The sequence below is a fragment of the Heterocephalus glaber genome, unplaced genomic scaffold (genome assembly GCF_053883595.1).
Source record: "Heterocephalus glaber isolate CG9 unplaced genomic scaffold, H.glaber_assembly_v1.0 deba00001757, whole genome shotgun sequence".
Taxonomy (NCBI): Eukaryota; Metazoa; Chordata; class Mammalia; order Rodentia; family Bathyergidae; genus Heterocephalus; species Heterocephalus glaber.
In genome coordinates, this window is record NW_028258454.1 from 4537697 (window position 1) to 4557841 (window position 20145).

Below are 20145 nucleotides of genomic sequence, written 5' to 3' on the forward strand. Positions count from 1 at the left end.
ATTTCAATTGTAATTACATTGAGTCTGTATAGCAGTTTTAGAAGTATAGCCATTTTCACTATGTTGATCCTTCCTGCCCAGGAGCAAGGAATGTCTTTCCATTTTCTGATATCAACTTCAATCTCCCTTTTCAGAGTGCTACAGTTTTCAGAGAAGAGGTTTCTGATTTCTTTTGTTAGGTTGATTCCTAGGTATTTCAGGTTTTGGATGCTATTGTGAAAGGAATTGTTTGCCCTATTTCTGTCTCAGTGAGTCTATTGTTCGTGTAGAGGAAAGCTATTGATTTTTGTGTATTGACCTTGCATCCAGCTACTCTACTGAATTTGGTCATTAAGTCTAGATGACATTTCATGGCATTCTTGGGATCTTCTATATAGAGTATCAGGCCATATGCAAATAATGACAATTTGACTTCTTCATTTAGTATCTTTATTCCTTTTATTTCTTTCTGTTGTCTAATTGCTGTGGCCAATGTTTCCAAAAGTATATTGAACAGGAGTGGCAATAGTGGATATCTCTGCCTTGTTCCTGATTTTATTGTGAAGGATTTCAGTTTTTGACCATGTAGTACGATATTGGCTGTTTGTTTTTCATAGATGGCTTTTATCAGATTGAGGTAGAAACTGTCCATTCCAATTTTTTGTAGGGTTTTTCTCATAAATACATGTTGGATTTTGTCAAATGCTTTTTCTTTGTTTTTGTTTTTGGGGGGTTTTGGGGGGGGGGTTGGTACTGGGGATCGAACTTGGGTCCTTGCACTTGCGCAGCAGGCGGCAAAACCACTGAGCTAAATCCCTGGCCCCTCAAATGCTTTTTCTACATCTATTGAGATGATCATATGTTTTTTGTCCTTGGCGCTATTGATATAGTGTATTACATTGATGGATTTGCATGTGTTGAGCCATCTCTGCATCCCTGGGATGAGTCCCATTTGGTCAGGGTGTATGATCTTCTTGATGATTTGCATTCTATTTGCCAGTATCTTACTAAGGATTTTTGCATCTATGATCATTAGTGAGATTGGCCTATAGTTCTCTTTTTCAGTTGGGTCTTTCTCTGCTTTGGGGATCAAGGTGATGCTTGCTTCCAGGAATGAATTCAGGAGTATTGCTTCCCTTTGAATTTCATTGAAGAATTTAAACAGTATTGGCAGTAGCTCCTCTCTAAATGTCTTGTAGAATTCAGGATCCGGGCATTTTTTAGTTGGTAAGTTTTTAATTAAGTTCTCAATTTCATTGGTTGATATTGGGTTGTTTAGAAATTTTAGGTCTTCTTTTTCAACTTTTGTAATTCATATGTATCTAGGAATCTGTCCATTTCTTCTGCGTTTTCCATCTTATTGTGTATATATTCTTGAAGTAGGTATTGATGATCCTCTGGATTTCTGCTGGGTCGGTAGTAATTTCATCCTTTTCATTTCTAATTACATGGATTTGGGCATTTTCTTTCCTTGATAAAGATTTTCTGATAAGGTTGGCTAAGAGTTTGTCAATTTTGTTGATTCTTTCGAAGAACCAACTCTTGGCTTCATTGATTTCTTGTATCTTTCTCTTAGTCTCTATTGTATTTATTTCTTCTCCAATCTTTATAATTTCCTTCCTTGTATAAGCTTTGCGTCTGTCCTACTCTTCTTTTTCTAGAAGCTTCAGCTTCAGCATCAGGCTGTTTAATTGGATTCACCCTGTTTTCCTTATATGAGTATTCACTGCTATGAATTTCCCTCATAATACTGCATTCATTGTGTTCCATAGATTCTGATATGTTGTATTGTCATTGTCATTTAATTGAAGTAATTGTCTGATTTTTTCTTTAATTTCCTCTGTGACCCATTGGTTACTCAGAAGTGTGTTGTTCAATTTCCATGTGTTTATGAAATTTTTGTGGTTTCTTTTGGTATTGATCTCTAATTTTCATTGCACTATGGTCTGATAATATACAGGGGATAAGTTCAATTCCTTTGCACTTAATTAAACATGTTCTATGAGCTAGTATGCAGACTATTTTGGAGAATGACCCATGTGAAGCTAAAAAGAATGTGTATTCTGATTTGGTGGGATGGAACACTCTGTAAACATCTGGTAAGTTCATTTGTTCAAGAGTTTGATTGAGTTCCACTATTTTGTTGCTTGTTTTGTCTCTAATAAATCTATCTATTTGTGACAGTGGGGTATTGAGATCCCCCACTACAATTGCATTAGTGCATATATGACTTTTCATCTCCGTGTTTGTTTTATATAGTTATGTGCACTAGTGTTTGGTGGATAGATATTTATGGTTGTCATCTCTTTCTCTTGGATTGTTCCCTTTACAAGGAAGTACTGTCCTTCTTTGTCTCTCTTAATCAGTGTTGGTTTGAAATCCACTTGATCTGCAAAGAGGATAGCTACTCCTGCTTTTTTTTCGGGTTCCCGTCACATGCAGTATTGTTTTCCACCCTTTAACTTTCAGTCTATGAGTTTCTTTTTGAATTAAGTGTGTTTGTAGAATGCAGCTTATTGTTGGATCTTTCTTCTTGACCCATTCTGCCAGTCTATTTCTTTTGATTGGTGAGTTGATACCATTAACACTGATGGTTATAGCTGATATGTATTGACGTATCATCGTCATGCCTTTATTTTTGTCGGATTCTCCCCCTTTGCATTTCATTTCTTGTTCTGCCTGATGGATTCCTTCTGCTGGGCTTCCTGGGGTTATGATTGTCATTGTCTTTTCCTAGGATATTGTCTAAAATTTGTTGGAGTGTTGCTTTGGTATTCATGAAGCTCCTAAGGTGCTCTTTGTCATGAAAGTATCTTATTTCTCCATCAATTTTGAAAGATAGTTTTGCAGGGTACATCAATCTGGGTTGGAGGCTGTTTTCCTTTAGGGCTTGGAATACATCACTCCAAGATCTTCTTGCCTTGAGGGTTTTTGTTGAGATGTCTGCTGTGATTTTTTTTTTTACTGTGATTAATTTTTTTTATTCTCATTTTATATAATTTTCTCTTTTTTCCCATTAAGTTTATTGGTACATTTTTGGTATAAAATACAGTTACATTCATAATTGGGATGTTGTACCTTTACATGAGTATCTTGGTTCTTATTTTCTTCCCATTCCCTTGCCCTCCCTTAACCCCATCCACCCCTCCTTATTTGCAAAGACATTGTCTCTAATTTTTTTCCTCTTCTCATATTTTTTCCTTTCTCTTTTTTCCCTTCCCCTATGCCCCCAATTCCCCTGCTCTTTTAGACCTTTGCTTCCTGTAAAACAATATCAGTTATACATTTTTTAAATTACAATATTAAGATCTAGGAGACATTGCCACAGATTTTTACAGAATTTAAAAGGATATAGAAAGCATATTTCAGAAATCGATTTTGAAATAAATTTGACAACTTCTAAGAAGTACCTTGGAAGACAAATTAATGAAACTAACAAGGGAGGAAATATCAAATTTGAATAGCACCTATTAAAGAAAGTATATTCCTAGCTTGAAAACCTACCTATATGTCAACAGCAGGCTCATAAACATTTTAACTGATAAATTACATCAAACAATTAAAGCAGAAAAAAGAAGGAACACTTCTCCCCTCATTTTAGGAACTCAACATTGTGCTAATCCTAAAACTGGATAAAGATAATAGAAGAAAAAACTATGAACATAGATAGAAATTAGTTTAACAAAACAAACTATTGGAAGTTAGATGTGGCAGGATGTAGAAAGTGGTTTTGTTATAGGGATGGCAGTGTTGGTTCAGCATTGGAAGATCCACCCCCAAAAGTCATCATTTTAACAGAGGAAAGGAAAAAGCCATATGATCCTGTCACTAATTGGAGAAAATGTATTGGACTAATTTCTACAGCTGTTCATGGCAAAAGCTATCAGAAGCCTAGAAGTAGAATAGAAACTTCTCAACAGATGAAAGCATGTACTCCATACTTCCAGCAAGAATGCCTTATATAAATGGAGAAGATACAATGCTTTCTCCTTAAGGTGGGAAAAAAGGGCAGATATGCTTACTCTTTATCTATCCATTAAATTTTGAAACCTAGTCCCCACCAAAATAGTCTGGCAATAAAAGGACACAACTAGGATAAGATTGGCATGGCAGAAGCAAAATCTTCATATGTAGATGAAATGATCATCTACAGAGAAAATACTAAGAAATCTCTAGGAGCCCCTAGAACTTGTACTTGAATTTAGCAGGATTAGAAAACACAAGGTATATATAAAAATTCAGGTCTGTGTATACTTGCTATAAATGAAGAATTGGATATTGAAGTTGAAAAGTTATGTAGGAGTACAAAGGACCTAGAAAAGTGAAAAACAAAAACAAAAACAAAAGGAGTGTTGGAAGACGTTTAGTACCTAATTTTAAGATTTCTTCTAGAGCTACAGTAATCAAGGCAGTGTTGGTGTAAGGAAAGACATATAGATCATTTGAATAAAACAGAATCTAGAAATAAAACCACACATATATGGTCCACTGAGTTTTGAAAGATCATTTAACATTAGCATTTTACAGAATATAAATTCAATTCAAGAGCCGAGGAAGAGATAGTGTTTTCAGCAAATGGCACTAGAACACCTGGTATCCGTATATAAAAAATTAACCTCAACCTTTTTATTTCCATACATGAAAATAACTTGAAGGGATCTATGAACCTAGATAAGAAAGCCTAAAAGTATAAAACTTTAAGAAGAAATTATAAGGGAAAATATTTATGAATTCAGGGCAGGCAAGAACTACCTAGGATACAAAAAACATGATGCATGAAAGAAAAAAATTGATAAATGAGATTCCATCAAAATTTAGAACTTTAAATGACATCAGCAAAATGAAACGTAGTCCTTAAACAGACCACATTTACAATGCATATAACCTATGGCCAGAATATATAAAGAATTCTTAGAGCTCATTTATAGACAACCCAATTAAAATGTAGACATAAGAAGATAATAAATAGCCAGTATAGCACAAGGAATGGTGTGCAACTCTAGAATCAGAAAAATACTAATCAGTACAATAACAAGATTGAATTATACACTCATTAGGGAGATGAAGTTAAAAGTTTTAAAAGCCTTGTCATGACTTTTTCTTTTTGTTGGAGTCTCCCCTTTTGTGTTTAATTTGTCACGCCCAATGGATTCATTCTGCTGGGTTTCCTGGGTTGTGATCCACATTGTTTTTTCCTAGGGTATTGTCTAAAATTTTTTGGAGTGCCGGTTGATATTTATGAAGTTCCTGAGGTGCTCTTTATCATGAAAGTATCTTATTTCTCCATCAATTTTGAAAAATAGTTTTGCAGGGTACATCAATCTGGGTTGGAGGCTGTTTTCCTTTAGGACTTGAAATACATCAGTCCAAGCTCTTCTTGCCTTGAGGGTTTGCATTGAGAAGTCTGCTGTGATTCTGATGGGCTTTCCTTTGTATGTGATTTGTTTCTTTTCTCCAACTGCTTGTAGAATTTTGTTCTTCTGTTGGATTTCTGGAATCCTAACTATTATATGCCTATGTGTAGATTTTTTTTTTTATTAAGGCTAGCTGGAGTCCTATATGCCTCACTTATCTGTATGTCAAGTTCTTTTCCCCTACTTGGGAAGTTTTCTGCCATCACTTCTGTGAACAGTGTTTTTATGTCATCTGCACTCTCTCCTCTTTTTTCATTGACTCCAAGCAGTCTTATGTTATTCTTTTTTGCATCATCTAGCAGCTGCTGGATTGATTTCTCATGTTCCCTTACAATTTTAAAGCAATTTTTCTTTTCCGCCTCACTATTTGCAATCTTATCTTCTATATGTGAAATTCTATCCTCACATTGGTTCATTGTGCTGTGCAGACTTTCGATGGAGTTTTTAATCTCTTGGAAATCTGTATCTGTTTTATGGATTCCATTTGTTTCCTACGTTGGGATTCCATCGTGTTTCTCAGGTCTTCTATTTTTTTATCTATGTCCTCTCTAGATTTATTAATCATGTCTTGCACCATGAGCACAATCTTTGCTGTTATCTGAGTAATTCTTTCTGATTTCATTTTTCCAAGATCCTCTTTTGTTGCCAGTTCAGAGATTCCAGGTGGTTGAGTATCAGATTGTTCCATCTTGTTTCCCTTTTTGGTAGCTGTAGGTGATCTGGAAGTCTGTTTTTGAGGCTTTTTTACATATCTTCTCATTTTCACGGGAGGGGGTGCTTCTGCTGCCCACACAGCTCATCTTCTCTGCTCTAGGAGCTTGGGATGGCAGCAGGGGAGCTTCCTTCTGGGTTCTGGGACTGGCTCAGCTTCTCTGCCCTAGGAGCCTGGGATGGAGGTGGGGAGTTCCCTTCCAGGTGGTGGGACTGGATCACCTTCTCTGCCCTAGAAGCCTGGGATGGCGGGGGGGAGCTTCCTTCTGGGTGCTGGGACCAGCTGAGCTTCTCTGCCCTAGGAGTCTGGGATGGAGGCAGGGAGCTTCCTTCTGGGTGCTGGGACTGGCTGAGCTTCTCTCTCTGCTGTGACTCTGATGGGCTTTCCTTTGTATGTGATTTGTTTCTTTTCTCTAACTGCTTGTAGAACTTTGTTCTTGTGTTGGGTTTCTGGAATCTTAACAATTAGATGCCTATGTGTAGATTTGTTTTGATCGAGGCTATTTGGAGTCCTATATGCCTCACTTATCTGTATGTCAAGTTCTTTTCACCTACTTGGGAAGTTTTCTGCCATCCCTTCTGTGAACAGGTTTTTTTTATGTCATCTGCACTCTCTCCTGTTTCTTCGTTGACTCGAATCAGTCTTATGTTATTCTTCTTTGCATCCTCTAGCAGCTGCTGTATTGATTTCTCATTGTCCCTTACAATTTTAAAGTAATTCTTCTTTTCCTGGTCACTAATTGCAGTCTTAGCTTCTATATCTGAAATTCTGTCCTCACATTGGCTCATTCTGCTGTGTAGACTTTCAGTGGAGTTTTTAATCCCCTGGAAATCAGTTTGCATCTGTTTTATAGATTCCATTTTTTTCCTATCTTGAGATTCCATCATGTTCCTAGGCTCCTCTCTGGATTTATTAATCATGTCTTCCGCTATGAGCATAATCTCTGCTGTTATCTGAAAAATTATTTCTTGTTTCATTTTTTCCAGATCCTCTTTTGTTGCCAATTCAGGGAGTCGAGGTCATTGAGTATCAGAGTGTTCCATCTCGTTTCCCTTTGGCATTGCTGTAGGTGATCTGGAAGTCTGGTTTTGAGTTTTGTTTACATGTCTTCTCATTTCAACGGGTTGGGTGTGCTTGTGCATGTGTGTGCTGCTGGTACCCAAATGGCTCAACTCCTTTGTGCTGGGAGCAGTGGTACAGTGGCTCAGAAGCCACCTCTGTGCTGGGAGGAGTGCTATGGCAGCCCAGAAGCCTCCTCTGCACTGGGAGTGGTGGTATGGTGGCCCAGAATCCTACCCATTTTTCCTTTAGTGAGAAGATTGGTAGGTCACAGTAGATAAAATCAAAACAACCTTATTTAAAATATTTTAAAAAATAATTTTAGAAACAAAATACTTCTAAAGACTATGCCACTGAATTTATAATCATGTGACTAAAATATACCAGAGAAATAGTCTCAAATTTCAAGAAAAATCCATTGACCACATGTATCTGGAAATTTCATTTATTTCCTTATTTATGAAAATAATTTTTAAGGTTGGATAAAATCATTTCTTTTCTAAGAAATTTTCTGTTACCCATTTCCATTGCAACATGCATGATAAAACAATATATCTTTAGAAATAATTATTTTCCCTTCTTAATCCTATCACAGGCTTCTTCCCAGCCTGTAATGACCAAGTTCAGACAGATATAATGAGTACTCAGTGCTTGCTCTTACTACTCTGGAATGGCCACTTTGCAATTATTTCTCTCTAATATGCCTCTCACCATATGTCAGTCAAAATTCCAAGGAAAGAAGAAAATGTTGCCAACCCTGTTCATTTCTGGGCTGTGTTATTGCCATATAGAACCGTGTTATAGACTGTGACTTAGAAATCCAGGCAAGAAAGATAAGAACAATGTCAAAGCAAGGAATAAACTGGAAGTAAACAGGAGCTGACAGAAAGAGGAGCTGTTATAGAGGCCCCACTGCCTTGTTATATTCTCTCTCCAGGATGGACAAACTTTCTTCCATTCCATTCTTTTCATTGTATCTCTGCTCAATAGGTGTGGTGCTTTCTCGGTTTCTCATCCTCCAATAACTTAGCTTACCATGGCCATACTATAATTTATGTATTCTTTCTTCTCTAGTGGAAACTTCTAACTAAATCATTTTCTTGTATTCCTTAGTTCAAATTTTTGAAAAAGAGAATATAATTAACCCAGTTCATCTTCTTGAGCCAGACCACTGGCTAGCCTACAAGCTATAGGATGATTCTTTTAATGATTCCAAAATTCTTTGACACCCCCATCCATCTCCTTCCCTTGAATCTGGCCTATGTGAGCACAGCAGAAGTAACACTTCAGATGCCAGACCAGGCCTTAAGAGACTAGCAACTTGCCCTTGGAATCCAGCCACTATGGCCTAAGGAAGCCCAGGCTGCATGGAGAGGCCAGCAAGGTGTGTGGCTGAAGCCCTAGGCAGCAGCCAGCACCCACCCCCCAAGCCTGTGTGAGTAAAGCTGCCTCCACATGCCCACTCCCTAGTCACTTAGTCCCAGCCTTTGTCTTTCCAGTAGCTGCATCAGATATTACAGAGCAGTGACAAGGCATCCTCACTGTGCCATCTGAGTTCTTGATCCACAGCATCTGTGAACATCCTAACATGCCTGTTTGTACCACTATGTTCTGGAGCCATTTGTAATATGACAATAGATACTTAAAAAGTATTTTGGTTCCATAAGTCAATTATCTACAACTGTGTCACAAAATCAGACACTTCAGTGATTTAAAACATTTTGTTTTCTCTCCTGTTTCTTAGTGCCAAGGATTTGAGAAACTGGGAAGTTCTGGCTCAGTGTCTCCCACACAGATGCAACTGGACATGGCAGGAGCTGAAAGATCATCAGGGTTGACAGAGTCAGGCACTGGCCAGGTACCTCTCTTTCTTCTGAGGGTTTGAGGGCTCTCTGTGTAGTCTCTCCAGATGGACTAGTTTGGGTTTTACCTCAGTATTGTGGCCTCTGGTGGAAATTCCTCATTGTGGCTCAAGGTTCCAGTGTGACTGATCGAATGACCCAAGTGTTGCCTTGTAAGTCAGGTAGTGTCATTTCCATCCATATTCTTGTCAGTTAATTGGTCCCTAAGCTCAGCTTAGGTTCAAGGATTGGTGGTATACAGTCCCCACCTTTCAAAGAGAGAAAGTCAAGGGAAAATCTCCACAATTTAGTTCCAGGCCAAAGTTTATTTCTATTTACTGAGCTATGTCCAAGGTTGGTGGAATCATTGGAATACATATGGCTTCTCTTTGTTAGACATTAGGGCAAGGATGTCTCCCTTTGAAGAAACTACATTAGTCTCCTCAGAGGTCTGTATCACTTGCCTGCTCAGTATGCATGTCTTTCTTCCTCTTCTTTATGCCGTCTGCACCCTGTTGATCCCATCTACAGGACATATAAAATCTTCTTTTACTGAAAGTCAATAGGTGCTATTTATAGAAAATTTAAAGTCCATAAAAAATACAAGAGACAAAAAATACTCTTACTTCTATGTGCATAGTTCCAGAGGCACCCACTATGGTCTACGTGACATATTGGCAATTAGTGATATGCTAATCTTCTGCTAACAAGACAGCAAGGAAAAGTCCTGAACAGTTATAGAATCCAGAAAAACATCAATGTCTTCTTTAAAACTGCTTGGCTATCTCAGGGTCCAGAGTTTCAATGATGTCTGGTCTTTTATCGAGTTTGTTCTTTTTTGCTCTGCTTCCATCCACATTTAACATACTTTGGATGCAAACTTACCAATGGTAAACATCAAATCACCTTGAATATCATAATGGAAAGAATATTTATAATAACCACTTTACTTATTATAGAGGGAAATTAAGGAACAATTTTTTCATCCTAAAACTATTTATTTACACATTTGTGATTAATCAGAACCCACAAATTTGTAGTTTGCATTTTTCAGTCTTATAAATTATTGGTGTCATAATCTCTTAACTCATGTGTGTCTCCTGGTATTATATGAAAAAATTAGCCAAATGAAGAGAAAACTTGAAGTAAATATCAATTAATCTAAATAATTAATATTTATTTTTCCTCATCACCTTACTATTAATAAGATTTTATTTTTTACAGGATGACCATGATTAAATTTATTTTTAATTTTAATTTATTCCTAACTGATATATTAAAACTAAAGTTGAACATATTATTGGAGTAACATAGTATTTGAGACATGTATACATTACATAATTTTTAAACAGGTTAAACATACTTATACCCTTAAAAACTTATTATTTCTTTAAGGCAAAAACATTGAAAGTTCTTTCTTCTACCTTTTTGAAGTGTACCATACATACTGTTATCTATTGTCATCCTACCACATCGACACTTCTCACTCCTACCTGTTACTTGGCATCCATTGATCCTTTTCCCATCTCTCCCCACCCTGACTGTGCCCAGCCTGTAGTAATCACCATTTTACTTTCAACTTCCAATTTTCTACATTCCACATGAGCAAGATCAAATACTTATCTTTCTCTCCTCATAAATCCACTCAACAAAACAATCTCCAGTTCCACCCAAAAATATCTCTTTTTTAAATTTAATTAGGCAGCAAATTTGCCTAATTAAATCTGTATTAATCATTTTTATTTCAATATTTTGTTTTGTTTTGTGTTTGATAAGAGATTTTCCTATGATGGATGCCCAGGCTGGCCTTGAACCCTTGGGCTCAAGTGATGCTCCTGTCTCAGCCTCTTGAATAGTTGGGACTACAAAAACACACCATCACACTAAACAATTTTTTTTGAATTTAAGATTAAATCCATAAATTTATAGATAAACTTATAGGATTTATTATAATTTATTTTGTCCTTTTACCCCTGAAATACCATTAAAATGAGAGGACAAGGAGTTAAAAATCATAAATCCACAAAAAAAAGAGAAATGATGACCATATGAGCTATGTCAACAAAATCTAGAAACAAAAGCAATAAATGAGGAGCAGCCTAATAGACCAGAGAAAAATGAAGCCAGTATCTGTAATGGGAAATCCAATAAGAAGGAAGCTAATAACATGTCAAAAATATGATAAGTTACAGACCTTGGAGATTTCAAGAATTGAATTAACTAGATATTATTAAGTTCAACAGTTTAGGTTGGACTAAAAGCAAGAGGATTGGTTTAAAGTCTTTATACAAAATAAATGGGACCCCACTGAAATCCACCAGCCCATTCAGACAGGCTATGAATAAGAGCAGAAGACCAGGGTTATGGATTGGATCTAAAATGTTTTCTTGTGTTGAAGGCTTGGTACCCAATGTAGTAATATTCAGAGGTGGGATTTGAAGGAAGTGATAGGATAATGAGGGCACTAACCTTACCATTAGATTAATCCACTGATGAGTTTATAGCTAAATGGGCTATTAGGAGATGGGGCCTAACTGAAGGGTGTAAGTAATAGAGATGTGGCCTTGGAGACTATAACTTGTCCCTTTCTCTCTGGTGTCCTCTATTCTCCTCCTTCTCCTCTCCTCTCCTATTAGCTCCTCTCTTGACTACCATGAAGTGAGCAGTTTCCCCTGCTTCTAAGTCCTTCTTCCATGATGTTTCTGCCAACCACAGGACTAAAAGCAATGGAGTCAGCTAACCATGGACTGAAATCTGGGAAATCATAAGCTAAAATAAATCTTTCCTCCTTTAGGTTGATTTCTGTCAGGCTTTGTCACAGCAGTGGAAACTTGACTAACACCACCAGAGATCAGAGTATCAGAATATTGAACCAGGAAGACTGACCTGGGGAATATTAGACACAACAAGGACAGAGATGAGGTGACTTATGGAAAAGGCAACTATATAAATTGAACCATAGTACCTCCTAAGGTCCTATGATAGTGCTGTCCATCCTATGTTCATTTAATGAAATTAATACTCTCTAATAATTTAAAAAATAGCAGAAGGAAACTATCTCAACATAATAAAAGCTCTATGAAAAGCCCATGACTATAATCCTTAAGGTGAAAAACTGAAAGCTTTCCTATAAGATCAAGAACACACAAGAATGCTCACTTTCACCACTTCTGCTCAACATAATGCTTGAATTCTTTACTAGAAAATGTCAAGAAAAATAAATAAAAAGTATCCAAATTGGAAAAGAGATCAAAGTATCTGTATTCATAAACCACATGATCTTACACATAGAAAATCTTAATGAGTCTACCAAAATGCTGTTAGAGCTAACAAATTCAAGAAAGCTACAGGATACAAAATCAAAATGTGGTCATGTGTCCATAAACTAACAATAAACAATCTGAAAAGGAAATTACAAGATTCCATTTACAATAACATCAAAAAGTCAGGCATGGTGGCACATGCTTGTAATCTGAGCACTTGAAAGTCTGAGGCAGGAGGATCACTACAAGTTCAAGGCCAGCCTGGGCTATACAGTGAGTTCAAGACCAGCCTGAATTGCATAATGATACCCTGTCTCAAAAAAATTTTTTTAAATACTCAGAGTGTAAATAAGGACCAAAAGGATTAATAACTAATAATTGATACTTTGAAATAGGAAAAGGTCCAAAGGGGTAGGGGTGGTGGGAGGGGAAGGGGAAAGGAAAGCATGGGAAGGAAAAATTATGAGAAAAGGAAAAAAAATGGAAACAAAGAATGTAAATAGGGAAGGGTTTAGGGGTGAAGGGCGCACAGGTAATGGGGAAAAAATGAGAACCAAGATACATCATGTACAGGCACAAGCACCCAAAGATAAATGTAAATGTATTGTATACCTAAAATGTACCAATAAAAGAATTTAAGAATAAAAAAAATACTCAGATATAAGTTTAAGCACACAGGCAAAAGACCTGTGCAATGAAAACTATAAAATGTCACTGAAAGAAATTAAAGAAAATTGAGGATATCCTGTGTTCATGGATTAGAAGACTTAGTACAAGATGTCAATGCTACCAAAAGCATTGTGTATATTAAATGCAATTCCTATTGAAATGCCAAATAATGTGTTTTGCAGAAACAGAAAAGACTATCCCAAAATTCACAAGGAATTTCAAGGAACCCTAAGTAGCAAAAATAATCTTGAAAAACAACAAAGTCGGAGGTCACATACTTTATTTCAAAACTTATTACAAAACTACAGTAATCAAAACAGTGTAGTTCTAACATAAAGACAGATGTACAGACTAATGGAACAGAAGAGAGAGCCTAGAAATCAAACCTCACATGTATAATCAAAGGAGTTAAGGATACCAAGACAATTCAATGGAAGAAGTCACATTTCAACAAGCAGTGTTAAGGAAATTGGACATCCATATGCAAAAGAATGAAGTTGGGCCCTTATTCTATATACAAAAATTAACTCAAAATGGATCAAAGACCTAAAATAAAAATTAAAATTATGAAACTCAGCCAAAAAAACAATAGGAGAGAAGCTTCGGGACCTTGGAGTTAGCAATGATTTCTTAGATGAGACAACAAAAGCAAAGGCAACAGAAATAAAAATAAATTGAAACACATCAAAATTAAAATCTTCTGGGCACCAAAGGACACAATCAACAGAGTGAAAAGGGAGAACCCAGAAGGAAGCGCCCCCACTGCCATTCCAAACTCCTAGGGCAGAGAAGCTGAGCCAGTCCCAGAAACCAGAAAGAAGCTCCCCTGCTGCCATCCCAAGCTCCTAGGGCAGAGAAGCTGAGCAGGTCCCAGCACTGGAAGGAAGCTCCCCCGCTGCCATCTCAAGCTCCTAGGGCAGAGACGGTGAGCCAGTCCCAAAACCCAGAAGGAAGCTACCCTGCCGCCATCCCACGCTCCAAGGGCAGAGAAGGTGAGCTGCATAAGCACCAGAAGCACCCACCCCCCACCCCAGAGTAATGAGAAGACATGTAAATAAGCCTCAAAAACAGACTTCCAGATCACCTACAGCAACCCCAAAGTGAAATGAGATGGAACAATCTGATACTCAACCCCCTGGACTTTCTGAACTGGCAACAAAAGAGGATCTGGGAAAAGTGAAATCAGAAAGAATTACTCAGATAACAGCAAAGATTGTGCTCATGGTGCAAGACATGATTAATAAATCTAGAGAGGACACAGATTAAAAAAATAGAGGATCTGAGGAACAAGATGGAATCCCAACGTAGGAAACAAATAGAATCCATAAAACAGATGCAAACAGATTTCCAGGAGATTAAAAACTCCATCAAAAGTCTACACAGCACAATGAACCAATGTGAGGATAGAATTTCAGATATAGAAGAAAAGATTGCAATTAGTGACCAGGAAAAGAAAAATTGCTTTAAAATTGTAAAGGAACAAGAGAAATCAATCCAGCAGCTGCTAGACGATGCAAAGAATAATGTAAGACTGATTGGAGTCAATGAAGAAAGAAGAGAGAATGCAGATGACATTAAAAAACTGTTTACAGAAGGGATGGCAGAAAATTTCCCAAGGAGGGGAAAAGAACTTGACATACAGATAAGTGAGGCATATAGGACTCCAGCTAGCCTTGATCAAAAAAATCTACACATAGGCATATAATAGTTAGGATTCCAGAAACTCAACAGAAGAACAAAATTCTACAAGCAGTGGGAGAAAAGAAACAAATCACATACAAAGGAAAGCCCATCAGAATCACAGCAGACTTCTCAATGCAAACCCTCAAGGCAAGAAGAGCTTGGACTGATGTATTTCAAGTCCTAAAGGAAAACAGCCTCCAACCCAGATTGATGTACCCTGCAAAACTATCTTTCAAAATTGATGGAGAAATAAGATACTTTCATGATAAAGAGCACCTCAGGAACTTCATAAATATCAAACCGGCACTCCAAAAAATTTTAGACAATACCCTAGGAAAAGACAATGAGGATCACAACCCCAGGAAGCCTAGCAGAATGAATTCATTGGGCATGACAAATTGAATGCAAAGGGGGAGAATCCAACAAAAAGAAAAAGTCATGGCAAGGCTTTTAAAGCTTTTAAGTTCATCTCCCTAATGAGTGTATAATTCAATCTTGTTATTGTACTGATTAGTATTTTTCTGATTCTAGAGTTTCACACCATTCCTTGTGCTATACTGGCTATTTATCATCTTCTTATGTCAACGTTTTAATTGGGTTGTCTATAAATGAGCTCTAAGAATTCTTTATATATTCTGGCCATAGGTTATATGCATTGTAAATGTGGTCTATTTAAGGACTACTTTTCATTTTGCTGATGTCATTTAAAGTTCTAAATTTTGATGGAATCTCATTTATCAATTTTTTCTTTTATACATCATGTTTTTTGTATCCTAGGTAGTTCTTGCCTGCCCTGAATTCATAAACATTTTCCCTTATAATTTCTTCTTAAAGTTTTATACTTTTAGGCTTTCATATTTAGGTTCATAGATCTCTTTAAGTTATTTCATGTATGGAAATAAAAGGTTGAGGTTAATTTTTTATATACGGATACCAGGTGTTCTAGTGCCATTTGCTGAAAACACTATCCCTTCCTCGGCTCTTGAATTGAGTTTATGTCCTATAAAATGCTAATACTAACTAATCTTTCAAAACTCAGTGGACCATATATGTGTGGTTCTATTTCTAGATTCTGTTTTATTCAAATGATCTATATGTCTTTCCTTACAACAACACTGCCTTGATTACTGTAGCTTTAGAAGAAGTCTTAAAATTAGGTACTAAATGTCTTTCAACACTTTTTTTTAACTTTTCTAGGTCCTTTGTACTCCTACATAACTTTTAAATTTCAATGTCTAATTCTTCATTTATAGCCAGTATACACAGACTAGAACTTTATATATCCCTTATGTTTTCTAATCTTGCTAAATTCAAATACAAGTTCTAGGGGTTCCTAGAGATTTCTTAGTATTTTCTCTGTAGATGATCATTTCATCTACATAGAAAGATTTTGCTCCTACCTTGCCAATCCTATCCTAATTGTGTCATTTTATTTTCAGGCTATTTTTGTGGGGCCTAGGTTTCAAAGTTTAATGGACAGATAAAGAGTATGCATATCTGCCCTTTTTCCCCACCTTAAGGAGAAAGCATTGTATCTTCTCCATTCATATAAGGCATTCTCACTGGAAATATGGAGTACATGTCTTTAATCTGTTGAGAAGGTTCTGTTCTACTTCTGGTCTCCTGATAGCTTTTACCGTGAACAGCTGTAGAATTTAGTCCAATACTTTTTCTCCAACTAGTGACAGGATCATATGGCTTTTACCTTTCCTCTGTTAAAATGATGACTTTTGGGAGTGGATCTTCCAATACTGAACCAACACTGCCATCCCTATAACAAAACCACTTTCTACATCCTGCCAGATCTGGCTTCCAATAGTTTGTTTTGTTAAACTAATTTCTATCTATGTTCATAGTTTTTTCTTCTATTATCTTTATCCAGTTTTAGGATTAGCACAATGTTGAGTTCCTAAAATGCGGGGAGAAGTGTTCCTTCTTTTTTCTGCTTTAATTGTTTGATATAATTTATGAGTTAAAATGTATATGAGCCTTCTGTTTTCATATAGGTAGGTTTTCAAGCTAGGAATATACTTTCTTTAATAGGTGCTAGTCAAATTTGATATTTCCTCCTGAGTTAGTTTCATTAATTTGTCTTCCAAGGTACTTCTTAGAAGTTGTCAAATTTATTTCAAAAAAGATTTTTGTAATATGCTTTCTATATCCTTTTAAATTCTGTAAAATCTGTGGTAATATCTCCTAGATCTTGATATTGTAATTTAAAAAATGTATAATTGATGTAGTGTAACAGGAAGTAAAGGTCGAAAGGAGCAGCAGAAGTGGGAGGGGTAGGGGAAACGAATAAAGGGAAAAGAAAAAATATGAGAAAAGGAAAAAATGGAAACAAAGTCTTTGCAAATAGGGAGGGGTGGAGGGGGTGAAGGGTGGACAAGGGAAGGGGAAGAAAAAGGAACCAAGATACTCATGTAATGGTACAAGATCCCAATGATGAATGTAACTGTATTTTATACCCAAAATGTACCGATAAACTTAATGGGGTAGGGGGGAAACAGAGTGAAAAGGAATCCATTGGATTGAAGAAAATATTTACAAATCTTATATTTAATAAGAGGTTATATCCAGAATTCAAGGAGAACTTAACCACAAAGTTTACATGGGTAAAGTATTTGAATAGACATTTCTCTAAATAATATATACAAATAGCCAATAAGCATGTGAAAAGACTCTCAGCATCACTCATTAAGGAAATGAAAATCAAAACCATAATGTGATACCACCACTGCGATAATTGTTATTTAAAAAAAAACAGGCTGGGGATTTAGATAGTGGTTCTGTGCCTGCCTAACAAGCCCAAGGTCCTGAGTTCAATTACCCATACCAAAAAAATAACAAAACGCAAAAATGAAAAAGTATTATCAAACATGTGGAGATATTTGAGTTCTTATGCACTGTAACAGTTTCATTTTAGGTATACAATATAATGACATTCACCATTGGAAATTTGCACCTTTTTCATAATCTCTCTTGGTTGTACTTTTTTTACCATTCCCCTGGCCTCCCTTCAACCCCTCTACCCCTCCCTATCTACAAAGACTTTGTTTCCATTTTTTTTCTCATATTAATTCCAATACCTTCTTTCTTTTCCCCTACCCCTCCAACTTCCCCTTCCCCTTTGCCCCTTTTCTTCCTCTTTCACATTATCTATTATACCTTTTAGTTCTTATTTGCACTTTAAGTTTCTCACACTAGAGAAACTATTTGGTATTTACACGTGTCCTATTTATTTCACTTAGGATTATCACCTCAGTGCACATCCATTTAGCAATAAATGTCTCACATTTCTCAGTTTTTATGTCTGAGTAGCATTCCATTTTATATTTAAAAATTTTTTCTTTATCCAATCTCCAGTTGTTGGGCAATTGGGCTGCTTCCAAGTATTGACCATTACAAATTGTGCTGCTATGAACGTGGATGCACATGTATCACTGTGGTATGATTCTTTTAATTCTTTGGGGAAGACACTCAGCAGGGGAATAGCTGGATCAAATGGGACTTCCAGTCCTAGTTCTTTGAGGTATCTCCATACTGATTTCCACAGTGCTTGCACCAGTCTGCACTAACAACAGCAGTGAAGCAGGGTTCCTCTTTCCCCACAGCCCCACCAGCATTTGTTATTGGTTGATTTCATGATAGTAGCCATTCTTTCTGGAGTGAAGTGGAATCTCAGCATTGTTTTCATTTGCATCTCTCAAATGAATAGTGATGTTGAACATTTTTTCATATGTTTATTTGCTATTTCTATTTCTTTGTCTGAGAAATGTCTATTCACTTCAGATGCCCATTTTTGGATTGGGTCTTTAAATTTGGGAGGTCCGACTTTTTAAAGTTCTTTATAGATTCTAGATAGTAGGCCTTTGTCTGAGGTACAGAAGGTGATAATTTTTTCCCACATTGTGGGTTGTCTCTTCACACTGTTCTTGATTTCTCTTGCTGTGCAGAAGTTTTTAGTAAGAAGAGATCCCACTTTTTCATTGTTTGTGCTCCTTCATGGGCCACTGAGGTTTTGTTCATAAAATCTTGCCCAACCCAATGTCTTCAAGAGTTCTACCTAACCTCTGTTCCAGCCAGTTCAGCATTTCTGTTTTAATATTTAGATCTTTAATCCATTTTGATTTTGGTTTAGTGCATGGTGAGTGATATAGGTCTAGTTTTAATCCCTCTTTGGCAGGTTGAAACCCAATTTTTCCAGCACCATTTATTACAGAGGCTATTTTTCCTCCAGTGAGGGTTTTTGGCTCCTTTATCAAAGATGAGGTGGCTGAGTGTGTCTGGAGTTGTTTCTGCATCTTCTAATCTGTTCCACTTGTCCTCAGGTCTGTTTCTTTGCCAGTACCATGCTGTTTTTATCACAGTAGCTTTGTAGTATAGTTTCAAGTTGGGGATTGTAATACCCCCTGCCATGTCTCTGTTACCTAGAATTGCTTTTGCTATTCTGGGTCTTTTCTTGTTCAAATGAATTTTTGGATTGTTTTCTCAAGGTCTGTGAAGTATGTTGCTGGGATTTCAATTGTAATTGCATTAAATCTATATAGCAGTTTTGGAAGTATGGCCATTTTCACTATATTAATCCTTCCTACCCAGAAGCGGGGGATGTCTGTCCATTTTCTGATATCATCTTCAATCTTTCTTTTCAGAGTGCCATAGTTTTCAGAGAAGAGGTCTTTGATGTCTTTTGTTAGGTTGATTCCTAGGTATTTCAGCTTTTTGGATGCTATTGTGAAAGGAATTATTTGCCCTATTTCTCTCTCAGTGAATCTGTCATTGGTGTAGAGGAAAGCTACTGATTTTTGTGTGTTGATCTTGTATCCAGCTACTTGACTGAATTTGGTTATTAAGTCTAGAAGACTTTTGGTGGAGTTCTTGGGGTCTTCTATATAGAGTATCAGGTCATCTGCAAATAATGACAATTTGACTTCTTTATTACCTATCCTTATTCTTTTTATTTCTTTCTCTTGTCTAATTGCCATGGCTAATGTTTCCAGAACTATATTGAACAGAGTGGTGATAGTGGACATCCTTCTCTTGTTCCTGATTTGAGTGTGAAGGATTTCAGTTTTTGACCATTTAGTATGATATTGGCTGTTGGTTTTTCATAGATGGCTTCTATCAGTTTGAGGTAGAGACCATCTATTCCAATTTTTTGTAGGGTTTTTATCATAAATGCATGTTGGATTTTGTCAAATGCTTTTTCTGAGCCTATGGAGATAATCATATGGTTTTTGTCCTTGACTCTCTTGATATAGTGTATTATATTGATTGAATTTCATATATTGAACCATCCCTGCATCCCTGGGATGAATCCCACTTGATCAGGGTGTATGATCTTCTTGATGATCTTCTGCATTCTGTTTGCCAGTATCTTATTAAGGATTTTTGCATCTATGTTCATTAGTGAGATTGGCCTATAGTTCTCTTTTTCAGTTGGGTCATTCTCTGCTTTGGGGATCGATCAAGGTGATGCTTGCTTCCAGGAATGAATTTGGGAGGATTGCTTCCCTTTCAATTTC

General features: G+C 36.6%; 1 long non-coding RNA gene across 1 annotated transcript in view; it reads right to left on the reverse strand.

Annotated features, from left to right (window-relative positions):
- Positions 1-7591: 7591 nt before the first annotated feature.
- LOC147821241 (uncharacterized) overlaps positions 7592-20145 on the reverse strand; it is a 167912-nt gene continuing 155358 nt past the window's right edge. The window contains exon 4 of the long non-coding RNA XR_015447413.1: positions 7592-9530. This is a non-coding gene — a long non-coding RNA (uncharacterized LOC147821241). The remainder of the gene's footprint in view (positions 9531-20145) is intronic.